Source organism: Typopeltis vanoorti, chromosome 10 (genome assembly GCF_054136105.1).
Source record: "Typopeltis vanoorti isolate ZY-2024b chromosome 10, IOZ_Tvanoo_1.0, whole genome shotgun sequence".
Lineage (NCBI taxonomy): Eukaryota > Metazoa > Arthropoda > Arachnida > Uropygi > Thelyphonidae > Typopeltis > Typopeltis vanoorti.
Window position 1 is genome coordinate 46332586 of NC_143558.1, and position 12740 is coordinate 46345325.

Consider the following 12740-nt stretch of genomic DNA (forward strand, 5'->3'; position numbering starts at 1 on the left):
ATGCAATCATAACTATTGCATCCTCAGCTTCCAAAAAACTAGGTTTTTCCTCTTTCACTCAGGATGCTACTTCACATCTAAACAGCTGTTAGCATTATACAAATCACAAATCCACCCAGCTATCAAACACTGCTCTCACATTTGGAGTGGGGCTCCTAAAAGCTCCCCCAAAATGCTTGACTCAATACAAAAGAGAGCAATTAGACTGATAAATGACCCATCTCTCACCAACTCGCTCACCTCACCTCAGCTTCTCCCACTTAAGTGGGGTCACTGTTGATGATGAGCCTCCTCCACATCCTCCTGTCTTGGTCTGTCAACCATATCCAAGTTCTTCATCCTCAAGTCTCTTCTACCAGCTCCCTCCATCTCTTCTTTGGCCACCCCACGCTTCTTCCTTCCTTGCACATCCATCTGCATGACCCTTCTTCCCACATATTCATCCTCCCTCCTCATCACATGACCAAACCATCTCAACCTTGTCTCCTGTATCTTCACTCCTAAGTTCGCAACTTTCACTGTTCCCCTGACATAGTCATTTCTCAGATGATCCTTTCTGGTCACACCGCACATCCACCTAAGCATTCTCATCTCTACTTCCATCCTGCTGATGTCATTTTTCTCAGGGCCACAGTTTCTATAGCATACGTCACAACTGGCCTCACTACTGTCCTATAGATTTTGCCTTTCAGATTGATCAGCACCCACTTATCGCATAACACTCCAGCCATCTCCCTCCAGTTCCTCCAACCCGCTTGTATCCTGCATCCCACATCCCACTTCCTTCTCAGCTCCTCAATCTTCTTCCACTGTTGAACCTAAGCATCTAAAGTCCCTCAGCTTCCTGATGACATTTTCTTCCAGCTCCAGATCTGTCTCCTGACCGCCGCCCACTGTGCAACACATATACTCTGTCGTACTTATGCTCGGTCTCATACCTCTCTCTTCCAGTACTTTTCTCCATCTTTCCAGTTTAGTTCCCACTTCTTCTCTTGAATCTGCACATAGCAAGATGTCATCTGCATACAACATTATCCAAGGTGCATCTTCTCTCACCTCCTCCATCACAATGTTAAACAGAAACGGACTTAATGCTGACACTTGATGCAAGTCAACTGTTACTTGAAAATTTTCTGTCTGTCCCAGACAGGTCCGAACACTTGTCTTCACATTTCTGTACATCTACCGCACCAACCTGACATATTTCTCTGGAACCGTCTTCTCCCCCAGACACCTCCAGACTTCTTACCTTGGCACTCTATCATATGCTTCCTCCAGATCAATAAATGCCAGATGTAGCTCCCGTTGTTTCCCTCGAAACTTTTCCATTATCTGCCGTAACCCAAAGATAGCATCTGTTTGATCTACCAGGCATGAAGCCAAATTGTTCCTTTGCAATCTCCACCTCCTTCCTCAATCTTCCATCAAGAACCCTTTCTAGGATTATCATTGTGTGGGACATCAACTTTATTCCTCTGTAATTTTTACAGTCTTGTGCATCCCCTTTACCCTTGTAGATGGGGACAAGAGTACCCTCCCTCCATTCCTCGGGTATATTTTCCTGTTGGCAAACTTTCATGAACAGGTCCCAGAGCAGGTCAATTCCCTCTTCCCCCAGTGCCCTCCATGCCTCTACTTGAATCCTGTCAGGCCCACCAATTTTCCATTCTTCATCCTCTTCATGGCCTCCGTCACTTCCACTCTACTGATGTTCTGCACCATCCCCTCAGAAGGCTGTCCATCTTGTCTGTGAGTCCTTGCATTTTCCTCATTCAAAAGTCCCTCAAAGTATATTTTCCATCTGTTACTTATGTCCACATCCCTCCATAATACTCTTCCTTCGGCATCTTTGATCTGCCTCACAGATCAAAGATGCTGCTTTATTCCTACATTTCCCTAGTTGGTAAATTTTTCTCTGTCCTTCCTTTGTTTCTAATTTGTCATACAGATCTTGATATGCCATGGCCTTCGCCTGTGCTACAACTCTCTTGGCTTCTTGCTTTCTCTCTCTCTGAACACCACTCTGTCCTCTTACACTCTTGACTCATCCTACTTCTGCTTAGCCTTCCTCTTAGCTGTCGCTGCCACTTGTACATTATTATTCCACCACCAACCCTCCTTCTGCTCTCTAATCTCTCCAGATGTCTCACCAAGCACCTCGATTGCCCAGCTCAGGATTACTTTTGAATTATGTTTCCACCAATCTTGTACACTTTCCAGTCCATCCAAAATCCTCTCTAACACCCTCTCCGTAAAACGATTCCTCACACTCTCTTCTTTTAAGTGAAACCACTTAACTGTCTTCATCACATGGCTTCCAGCAGTTCTTATCTTCGATCTCACTTTAAAGTCTGCGCACAGCAGTTGGTATTGCTGTGCCACTTGATCTGTTGGAATTACTTTACAATTTGTCACAACCTTAAGATGTTTTCTTCTAGTCAAAATGTAGTCAATTTGTGAACTGTTGTTCATCATCATCATCATCATCAAATTCCTGCCATGTACCCTTAAGGGGTGTACAGGATATGACAGTACTACATGAAAAATTTACATCATTACTAACTTCCTATCTACAATTTTCCTCCAAATCAGTCTGTCACTTGTCAAGACTCCAACATTATCAGATCTTATATTTCTATCGTCTAACGCACTTTGTACCGTATCAATCCACCTATATCTTGGTCTTCCTCTGGGTCGTTTTCCTGCAACATGGCAGAGAACACCTGTTTTGCTAATCTTTCCTCTCCCATTCTATTTAAGTGACCATACCACCTGAGATTAGCTCTGCTAACGCATTCCTGGATGCTGACAATGTCAAGTTCTTTCCTAATATCCTCATTTTTAATATGATATTGCCATTGATGCCATCTGTTCACGCCTCTAATCTTTCTCAGGAATCTCATATCTGCGGTCTCTAGTCTCTGGTCAAGTGTTTTACTTCTGACCCAGCTCTCAGATCCATAAGTTAAAACTGGTTTGAACACTGTCTTGTATACAGCTAATTTATTGTTCCGACTAATTTCTCTCTTATTCCATATGAATTTATTCAATTGACTTCCCACCATACCGGCTTTGCTGATTCTGTTGTCTATTTCTATATTTAATTTACATCTTCAGTAAAAATCGTGCCTAAGTAACTGAAATGTTTTACTTGTTCCACAGGTTCTCCATTCACAACACAGTTGACATTTTCAATGATTCTGCCTATTTTCATTGTCTTTGTCTTTTTATTGCTGACCTTCATACCATATCTATTACAACAGCTATTCAATTTAGTCAGAGAATCTTGCAGACTTGTAGCGGATTTATTTAGAAGTATAACATCATCCGCATAAAGCAAAGAGCTGACATTAACATCTCCAATTTTGATATCCGCTTTAATACCACTTTCCTTCATAATGTGATCCATATAGATAATGAATAACAGAGGGGATAATGTACATCCTTGTCTCACACCAGATTTAACATTAAACCATCTTCCTGTACTTCCTTCAATTCTAACTGCTGACTTACAACTCAAATAAAGACTAAGTATTGCTTGATATAATGCCCCATTGACACCATATAACTGCAGCGTATTGAATAGCTTCTCTCTTGGCACCTTGTCATATGCCTTTTCCAGATCGACAAAACTTAAATACAGATCTTTGTTATATTCTCGTGCTTTCTCGACTATTTGTCATAAAGTGAAGATCTGATCTGAGAGCCTCTATTTGGTCTGAATCCAGCTTGTTCTTCGCCAAGCTTTTCTTCCACAATTCTTCTCAACCGTTTCTCAAGTATACTTGCATAGATCTTGCCAGGAACACTCAGTAGGGAAATACCTCTGTAATTCTTACATTCAGTTTTATTTCCCTTTTTATATATGGGTACTATGAGAGCTCTACTCCAATCATCGGGAATTCGTCCCTCAGTCCAGGCTTTTTGAACTATGCAGTGCAGCCACTGTAAGACTTTTATACCACCATACTTCAGCATTTCTGGTCAAATATCATCTACTCCTGCTGCCTTTCCACATTTCAAGCCTTTGATGGCTTTTTCTACTTCAAGTATGGATATGTATTCCTGACTGCATGCCTGGCCAGTGTTTTTTATCACTGTGCAGTCATCACTGCTTGTTTCATTTAGCAGTTTTTCAAAGTAATTACTCCATATTTCAAGGATATCTTTTTCTCCTGTTTTCATGTCACCTTTATCATCTCTAACTCCTTTTACAGCACTCTTTCCTCCATTCCTAAGCTTCTTCAACAACCTCCAGAATATTTTGCCACCTTCTTGATATTTATTTTCTATATTCTTGCCAAAGTCCTCCCATGACTTTTGTTTAGCTAGTTTTACACAGTGTTTCGCTTTCTTACATTTGTCTCTGTATTCTGCAAGAGTAAAAGCTAACTTATTTGCCAGGAACTTTTGATAAGCTTTCTTCTTTTCCTTCACTGCCTCTTTAACTTCCTGTGTCCACCAGGGAGTTCTGATTTTTTTATCCTTGCATACAACCTCACCACATGCCTCTCTGGCAGAATCAATCAATGTTTTCTTCAGAGTTTGCCACTGAATCTCCAAGGTTTGATTCCTGTTCTGAAACTCTTTCATTTTCTTTTCAATAATCTTTCTGTATTTTAGTCTACAGTTCACATCTGAGAGCTGCTCAACTTTTATTCGCTTTAAAACTTTCTTACATGTTATTCTTTTCAATATGAAATTCAATTTTATCCTGCTCAAGACTAAATAGTGATCGCTTCCAATTTCAAATCCTCTGTACACTCTGGTGTCCTGCACCAGGGAGAAAACATCACTATCAACAATAACATAGTCAATGAGACTTTTCTTATTCCTAGCCTCTTCTCTCCATGTGAATTTGTGCACATTTTTATGTTGGAACATGGTGTTAGTAATAACCAGCCCATGTCCTGAGCAGAAATCCAACAGATATTTGCCATTATTATTAGCTTTGCTCTTTTCTCCAAATTTTCCCAAAATATTTTTATATGTCTCACAATCATTTCCTACTCTGCTATTTAGATCCCCAACAAGGAACACATTTTCCTTTTTCATTGTGTCAGTTGCTTTTCTAAAGCGTCAAAAACTTTCTCCACTTCTACCTTACTAGAACCTTCTGTGGGACCATAGGCACAAATAAGTCTCATTGTCCAGTTCCCATTCTCATATTTGCCCACATTACTCTACTTGAGACTGACTGCCATTCAAGAAGATTAGCCTCATATTTCGTGTTGAATACTATGGCTACTCCTTCTCTTCCTTGATTGTCATTGCCTGAATATGACATTTTGTATTTATTGCTCAGAAAGATCTCACCAGTTTTGGTCTTTTTTGTTTCAGTCATCCCTATTATGTCGATCTGATACTTATCTAATTCCTCAGCTAGCTACATTTCTTTGCCATTCAGGCTTCTTACGTTGATAGTACTGATCTTTAACTCTGGTGATGTTGAGTTGGGGTTTGTTTTCAGATTTGTTCCAGTAGCTGACTTTTCGCTGTTCGCCCTGGTTCCCTGACGAAAACAATGGGAGCCTTGTTTAACATGGCGACACCCCAGCCGGCATGAAATTTTGTCATGTTGTACCATCATTTTTTTATTTTGGTTTAACCAATAAGAATACAATTTGGTCAGCTAAATCCCAAATTGCCAGCCCATCCTCGTTCGTTCAGTATCAAAGTAGATACCCAACAGGGTGCACCACGAGAAGGTGAGGATTGGACATTAGGTCAGAAGCCCTGGTCGGTTCTCCGCATTCCTTTAAAGGCTATGTGGAAGTCTCCTCTCAGTTATACAGCTTTGACCCTTAAGCACCCAGAACTGTTGTTACCACTCCTAAATGTTATCAAATGTTCTTCCCTCTTGTAGAAAAACAAGTTCACAATTGCCAGATCAAATACTACTGCAAAGTCCACAACCCTCTCTCCTTCCTGGTTCATCATTCCCACTCCGTGGCCACCATGCACACTTTCACAGTCTCTATTCTGTCTCCCTATGTGTCCGTTCAAGTCTCCTCCGACAATCACCATCTCGTTTTCTTCCAGTTCCCTCATTTCTTCATCTAACATGTTCCAGAACTCATCTTTCTCCTCTGCTGTGCAGCCAACTTGCGGGGCATATACACATAATACGACCACCTGCTCTTCTCCAAGACCCAATTTCATTCGCATGATCCTGTCATTCCTTCTACCCACTTCCAGTATTTCGCCCTTCATTCTGCCATACACCACAATTCCTACACCATTTCTTCCCTCGTTATTCACTCCAGAGTAGAACAATTTATATCCATCTCCCGGTTCCTTTGCCTTTCCCCCCCTTCCACCCTGTCTCCTGCACACATAAAATGTCCATCTTCCTCATCATGTCTGCCACCTCTCTTCCACTTCCAACATTTAGTGTTCCCACTCACAACATCCTCTCCACCTGCTGGGCTCACTTCTTTAATCACACTCGCCCTTGATGTGGTAGCCCTCGTCCACTTCTCGCAGCTGTAGGGCAATGTTGCTATGCGTCGCTTAAGAGGTAAGCCCTAGCCCTTATATCATTTTCTCTTACTCATATCTCTGACTCATATCATAGCTAGAGCTGGCAGTAAAGTTTTATGACCGGATGCCCTTCTTGACATCAACCCTTGCCATTTATCCGGGCTTGGGACCAGCACCTATTGAGGCTAGCTTGCCTCCTTCGGTGGCTGCATAAGACGAAATGACTTAGCAAGATAGGAAAGATTCACCCCTAGCCCTCGAATATTCTAATAGCATCAGGAAGAAGGAGCAAGGAGAGGAGAAAGAAGCAAAGAAAGAAGGGGAGGGACCAGTCTACAGAATAATATAACAGATTTATATTACATGAAGTAAGGCATGGTCCAGCATCTGGTACCTCGGGTTTGCCATGCCCGTACTCACTAGGGTGAGCCCTTGAGGTGCGCTAGGTCTCTGCAATTTGTATATTCTATAAATATTTCCATGGGAAATGTTCATCTGAAACAGTATCAATAATTCCCCCACTCTGTACTAAGCCTATTGGAACACGTACAGCTGCTGCCCAACATCCTTTCACAGTAAACCTTGAAACCCACAGAACAAGTTTCTTTTCCTCCTCCTTCATCCCTGCTACTGCAAGGATGAAGGAGCAGTACTGTGGAACAGTCTTCTTCCTGATGTATTTCTCAAGGAATACAACATACAGGCTTTTAAATCAAATGTAAACAAGTTTCTCCTTTCCCATCCCACTTCCCATATACGGTACTGAAGTACTACCGGTTGACCAGCCAACCTCTCGTATATTGGCTCAACATTAAAAAAAAAAAAAAAAAAAAAAAAAAAAAAAAAAAAAAAAGAGTGTGACAAAGAAACGCTACGATAAACAACATTAATTAATTTATAATATAATATATGTGCAATATACGTTAAGCAAGTTTATTAGTTAAATTTATTTAAGTCTCATTTTGTTACGCTACTGCTTAACCACATGGCACTTTCATTAACTACTAATGTATACAATTAAAAAATATTTATAACATATTTTTAATCTTTATTATATAAATAAATATATTCCTTATTAATGAAATTTTCATTAAGCATATATAAAAACTAAAAAAACATGAACATAATGAGTAAAACATGTATGTGAGATTTTTTCACCATTTCCTTTATCCAACTCTGCTGTCATCTTATTGCAAAATGTGAATAAATTACTGAGGCAGGATCTACCTTTTACAAAGCCATGATATCCCCTATAGAGTATCATATTTTTATCCACCTATTCCAGAATTTTACTTTTAATCAACTTTTCTAATACTTTAACCATCACTTCAGAGATACTGTTGTTGTTATGTGCCATCCAGTCAGTTTTGACTCTTAATGATCCTGTGAACAAAGGCTCTCCATCCTACTCAGCCTTTTATCCGTTCTTTCAATAATTATAAGTTCAAGTTGGTAAGTTCTTTTATGTTGTCCATCCAACTTGTTTGTGGTCTTCCTCTTCCCTCAATCTTTACTGCCAATATAACTGCCTTTTCCAATGATTCATCAGCTCACATAATATGTCCAAGGTACATCAACTTCTGTTTAGCAGTCGTCACCTCCAAGGAGCATTCTGTCTTTATATTTTTTAAACCTTATTGGTCATTCTTGCAGTCTATGAGATTCTTAATAGGCTCCTCCACATCCATAATTCAAATGAATCAATTCGCTTTCCATCTTTCTTCTTAATAATCCAGCTTTCACATTGATACATCACTACTTGAAATACCTCTGCTTGGACAATTCTAACTTTTGTGGCATTCTATCTTTCATCATTTTTGCCAGGTTCAACATTGGTATTTTTCCCATGACTATCCTTCTTTTAATTTCATCTTCACATTTACCATCATTACTGATTCTGGATCCCAGTAAATCAAAACTTTGAATGGTTTCTATTTTATCTTCCTCTATTATAAATTCATTTAAATTGCCAGAAGTCATCATTTGTTTTGCTGAAGTTTAAATTAAGCCTGGCTTTGTTACTTTCTGTCTTAACCAATACAATCAACCACTCCAGATCTTCCTTAGTTTCTGCTATGAGGGTTGTATCATCTGTATATCTTAAATTACTTTCCTGCCATCAATCTTAATTCCAGTGGGATCTTTATCTAAATCAGCCATATTCATTATAAATATTAAAAAGGTAGGGAGACAGTATACAACCCTGCCACACCCCTTTTTCCACTCAAATGCTGTCTGTTTCTCCAAAGATTGATTTTACTGAAGCTTCTCGGTTGTCATATAGCTCTTTTATCAAGAGAATTTAATGTTCAGATATTCCTGTTGATCTCATTACAATCCACACAATCAATTCTCTTATTCATTCCAAAAACCATCTCATGTTTGCTATTTGGTCTCTAATTCTGCTACCTCCCCTAAAGCCTGTCTGTTCTTGTGGCATTTCTCTATTCACATATGGCTCCAACCTTTGTTGGATCACTTTCAGTATAACTTTACTTGCATGTGAAATTAAAGCAATGGTTCTATAATTATTACAATCTCTGGCATTTTATTTTTTTGGGATTGGGATGATGTTTTCCAATCTCTAGGCCAGTATATTTTCTTCCGAACCTGTTTCAAACCTGTTTCTTCCGACAAATTTCAGTCAATATATTCACTACTTCATTCCCAGCTTCTCTCAATAATTCCACTTCATTTTGTTCCATTGCTGATATCACTTCACTTTTCATATCATGGGTTCTTCAACAAATTCTCTCCTTTGAAATTCTCCTTCAATAGTATTATCTTTCTTGTACAAATCCTCTACATACTCTTTCCATCTTCTTTTCACTGCTTCTTCTTCCATCAGACATTTACCGGAATTACTTTTTACAACTCCTGATCTAGGGATAAGCTTCCCTGTAACATCATTTATTTTTATAAACAGATCTTTTGTTCTATCCATAATAATGCTTTCTTCAATTTCCTTGCACCTTTTGTTTAGATGTTTTTCCTTATCTTTCCTAGCCTGTCTTTGGAAATCTGCACTCAGTTGTCTAACCCTTTCTTGTTTCTCTGAAGTTTCATTTTTCTTCTTTCCTCTGCTATTTGAATAGCTTCTTCTGACAACCATTTACAATCTTTCTTTCTTGGAAGAAAGATTGTAAATGGTTGTGGGAAGAAACAAATGTACAGTTCTTCTAATTCTCTTCCTGCCTTCTCAAAACTTTTTAATTTCTTACTGACTTCTACTTTAAATGCTTCACTTATCGGATCTAAATCAAATCTTATACTGTCCTTTAGTTTCTTCTTAGCTCTTAATTTCATTTTAACTTCAGTTATTAATAATTCATGATCTGTCCCACAGTCTGCACGAGGTATTTTAGCTGCTTGGATAGCACTTCTCCACCTGCTGCTGGCAACAATATAATCTACCTGATTTCTATATTCTCCATTAGGTGAAGTCCATGTGTACAATTTTCTCTTATGCTGTTAGAAGTAACATTTGCAATAAAACAACTGTTTTCAACACAAATCAATATCCTTTCTCTTGCTTCATTCCTCAGTCCCAAACCAAATTTTCCAGTGATGCTTCGTTCTCCCCCCCCCCCCACCACCACCACTTCTGCATTCCAATCACCTAATATCAAAAGAAAATCTGTTTTATCAGTACTGTGCACTACTTGTTGTAAGCTTCTATAAAATTCTTCTACCTTATCTTCACTTGAACCTGTAGTGGGTGCATACACCTGTATGAGTGTAACATTCACTGGGTATGCCTTTATTCTGATTAGAATTATTCTATCAGACACTGGGTTGTAACCCAAAAGATATTTTCTGTATACTCTTCTTACTATGAATGCTACTCCATTTCTTCGAAAGTTTTCATGTCCAGAGTAATACATCATGAAATCATTGGTATCAAAGTGATCCATTCCTGTCCATATCAGTTCACTGATTCCTAACATCTTAATTCGAGTTCTCGTTTCTTTCTTTATGAATTCCAGTTTTCCTTGATACATACTTCTTACATTCCATGTTCTTATTTTATGTAAATCAGTAAAGCAGAGGTATCTTCTTCTGAGAGTAACTCTATCAGAAGTTGAACTTCCAGATGGCTTTGATCCAGCTTCATAATTTTTGTTAACTTCATTGGAAGTTGTTCTCTGCTCTTCCCCAGTAGCCATTTCAGCACCTTCCAACTTGGGTGTCCCATCTTCCAGCACTATATCACAATAATTTAAACCTCTGTTCATGAGATAATCTTGGTAAAATATATACAGAAGTGGTTTGTCATTGCCTTCTTCTGTGTTTGTTTAGTCTACTAAGTATAAGGCTAAACAAACTGCAAGAGATGAAGAAAAGTAAAATAGGAAAGATTGGAGGGGGGGGGGAGAAGAAGCAAGAAGGAAAGAAAGAAAAAAGAGTAGGAACCAGTCTACAGATAATATAACAGATATATACTGCATGAAATAAGGCATGGTTCAGCCCAGCATTAAATACCTTGGGTTTGCCACTCCCATACTCACTAACATGAGCCCTTGAGGACAAAGATAATTGGTCTGTAATTTGCTACTTCTGTCTGGGAGCCACCTTTATATCATGAAACTATCTTATCCTCATTCCACTTCCTTGGAACCTTGCCAGAAAAATTAAAAAGCATAAATATATATTTATATAAATAGGAATTATTAGAGCAGTGATACAATATTTTCCATAGGCAGAAATAACCAAAGGCCATCAGATCTGTTCAAATCCAAACATTGTAAAAGGGTCTCACAACTTTCTGTATATGAGCATTCCATAAGAATTCTACTCTTTTGTGTCTGATTTTCTCCTACAAGACTGTGCTTAGTAAAGATGGCATGATTAGCCAAGCCATATATACTGCTCAGGTTCATGATACTAATATAAGATTTGTGTTCTTCATGGCAGACAGCAGCAGATCTAACTGACTAACTATAATAAGAGAAACTACAATAGCAAGGAACCTGAGAGACAACTAGACAGCTAAATGGAGGAAGTTTGATCTTAGGTGAATAAAGGAGGGATGAAATTTTCCTGACAGGAATGAAAGGCCTCAAAACTTTCACAATATATTTTAATATTCCTTTAACAAAAGAAGAAAGGATCCAAAACATTTCTTCCTGAGATACAGAGATAGGGAACTTAAAACTACAAAGTGCTTTAGTAATAAAGAACTCATTGAAATCACTTTTTAGAAAAGCTGGTTTGATGTAATTCAACTCCTGAAGTAAAAAGTCTTCTATAAAACAAAGTAAGAACATGATGTAACAAGGTCTCAATAGTTGCAACTTTTTGACTAGGATGATGATGATGTGATGTAGCATGGATATAACAGCCAGTATGAGTTTCTTTCCAAAACACTGGAGAATTGATAATCACTATTTGGTTGACAAAAATTCAACAAATCCAGAAAGGCTAACCTTGTTGTTTTTCTCCTCCTATAAAATTTTTCTCCTCCAATTGAATCCCAGGATGAACTGTATTTATTTTCAAAGTGAACAATCCTAAATACAATGGAGAACCCTTCCATATGGCAAAAGTGTCATCCACATTCTGTAGCACAGCACAGGTTTAAGAGAAATGCATATTACTTTGTAGTTAGTGAGTGAGGGAGAAAGAAAACTTCTCATAGCTGTTCCTTCAATATCCTGATATAATTTATCTTGAATACCGACATAACTAGAATGGATAACAAAATCAAATAACTTGAAAATGTCAGAAGGAAAATCTTGTCTAAGCAAATCAGTGGTATCAGTCAATGGAATGCTGGTAAAAAGACAGACTATATATCTAAGTTAATCATGATATCTGAACAGCATACAAGATCACAAATTTTATTTTTAAAGTCCAAAGAGATCTTAATATTTGATTCAGATTTCTCAGTGAAAGTAGAGACAGTAGCAGTGATAGATACTCAGAAATTTTATATGTGGAACATGGGAAATATTACTATATCAATCTTCCTCTAATAATTGCAGATTTTTAATTAAGGGTTTGTATTGACTATTTGTTGTCTTACTTGTGCTATGATGGTGCTTTTTAAAATTCTTCTATTACTTGTATTTTAATTGTGTTCCATAACTAACTGTTCTAAAGATGCCTTTGATAGCAAAGCAAAAATTTTACATCCATTAAATAATTTTTCACGTGTCTTTCGTCTCTAATTTTTTGCAACTACATTCACTTACATACTAATTCTTAAAAAGCTAAACACTTCATGATCAGTAGGGTAGTTAAAAAGCCTAGCCATT

At 38.1% G+C, this 12740-nt stretch overlaps 1 protein-coding gene across 2 annotated transcripts in view; it reads right to left on the reverse strand.

Moving 5' to 3' along the window:
- Positions 1 to 12740, reverse strand: part of LOC150102387 (endoribonuclease Dicer-like) — a 310963-nt gene that overhangs the window by 108370 nt on the left and 189853 nt on the right. The gene's annotated exons all lie outside the window — the stretch shown is intronic.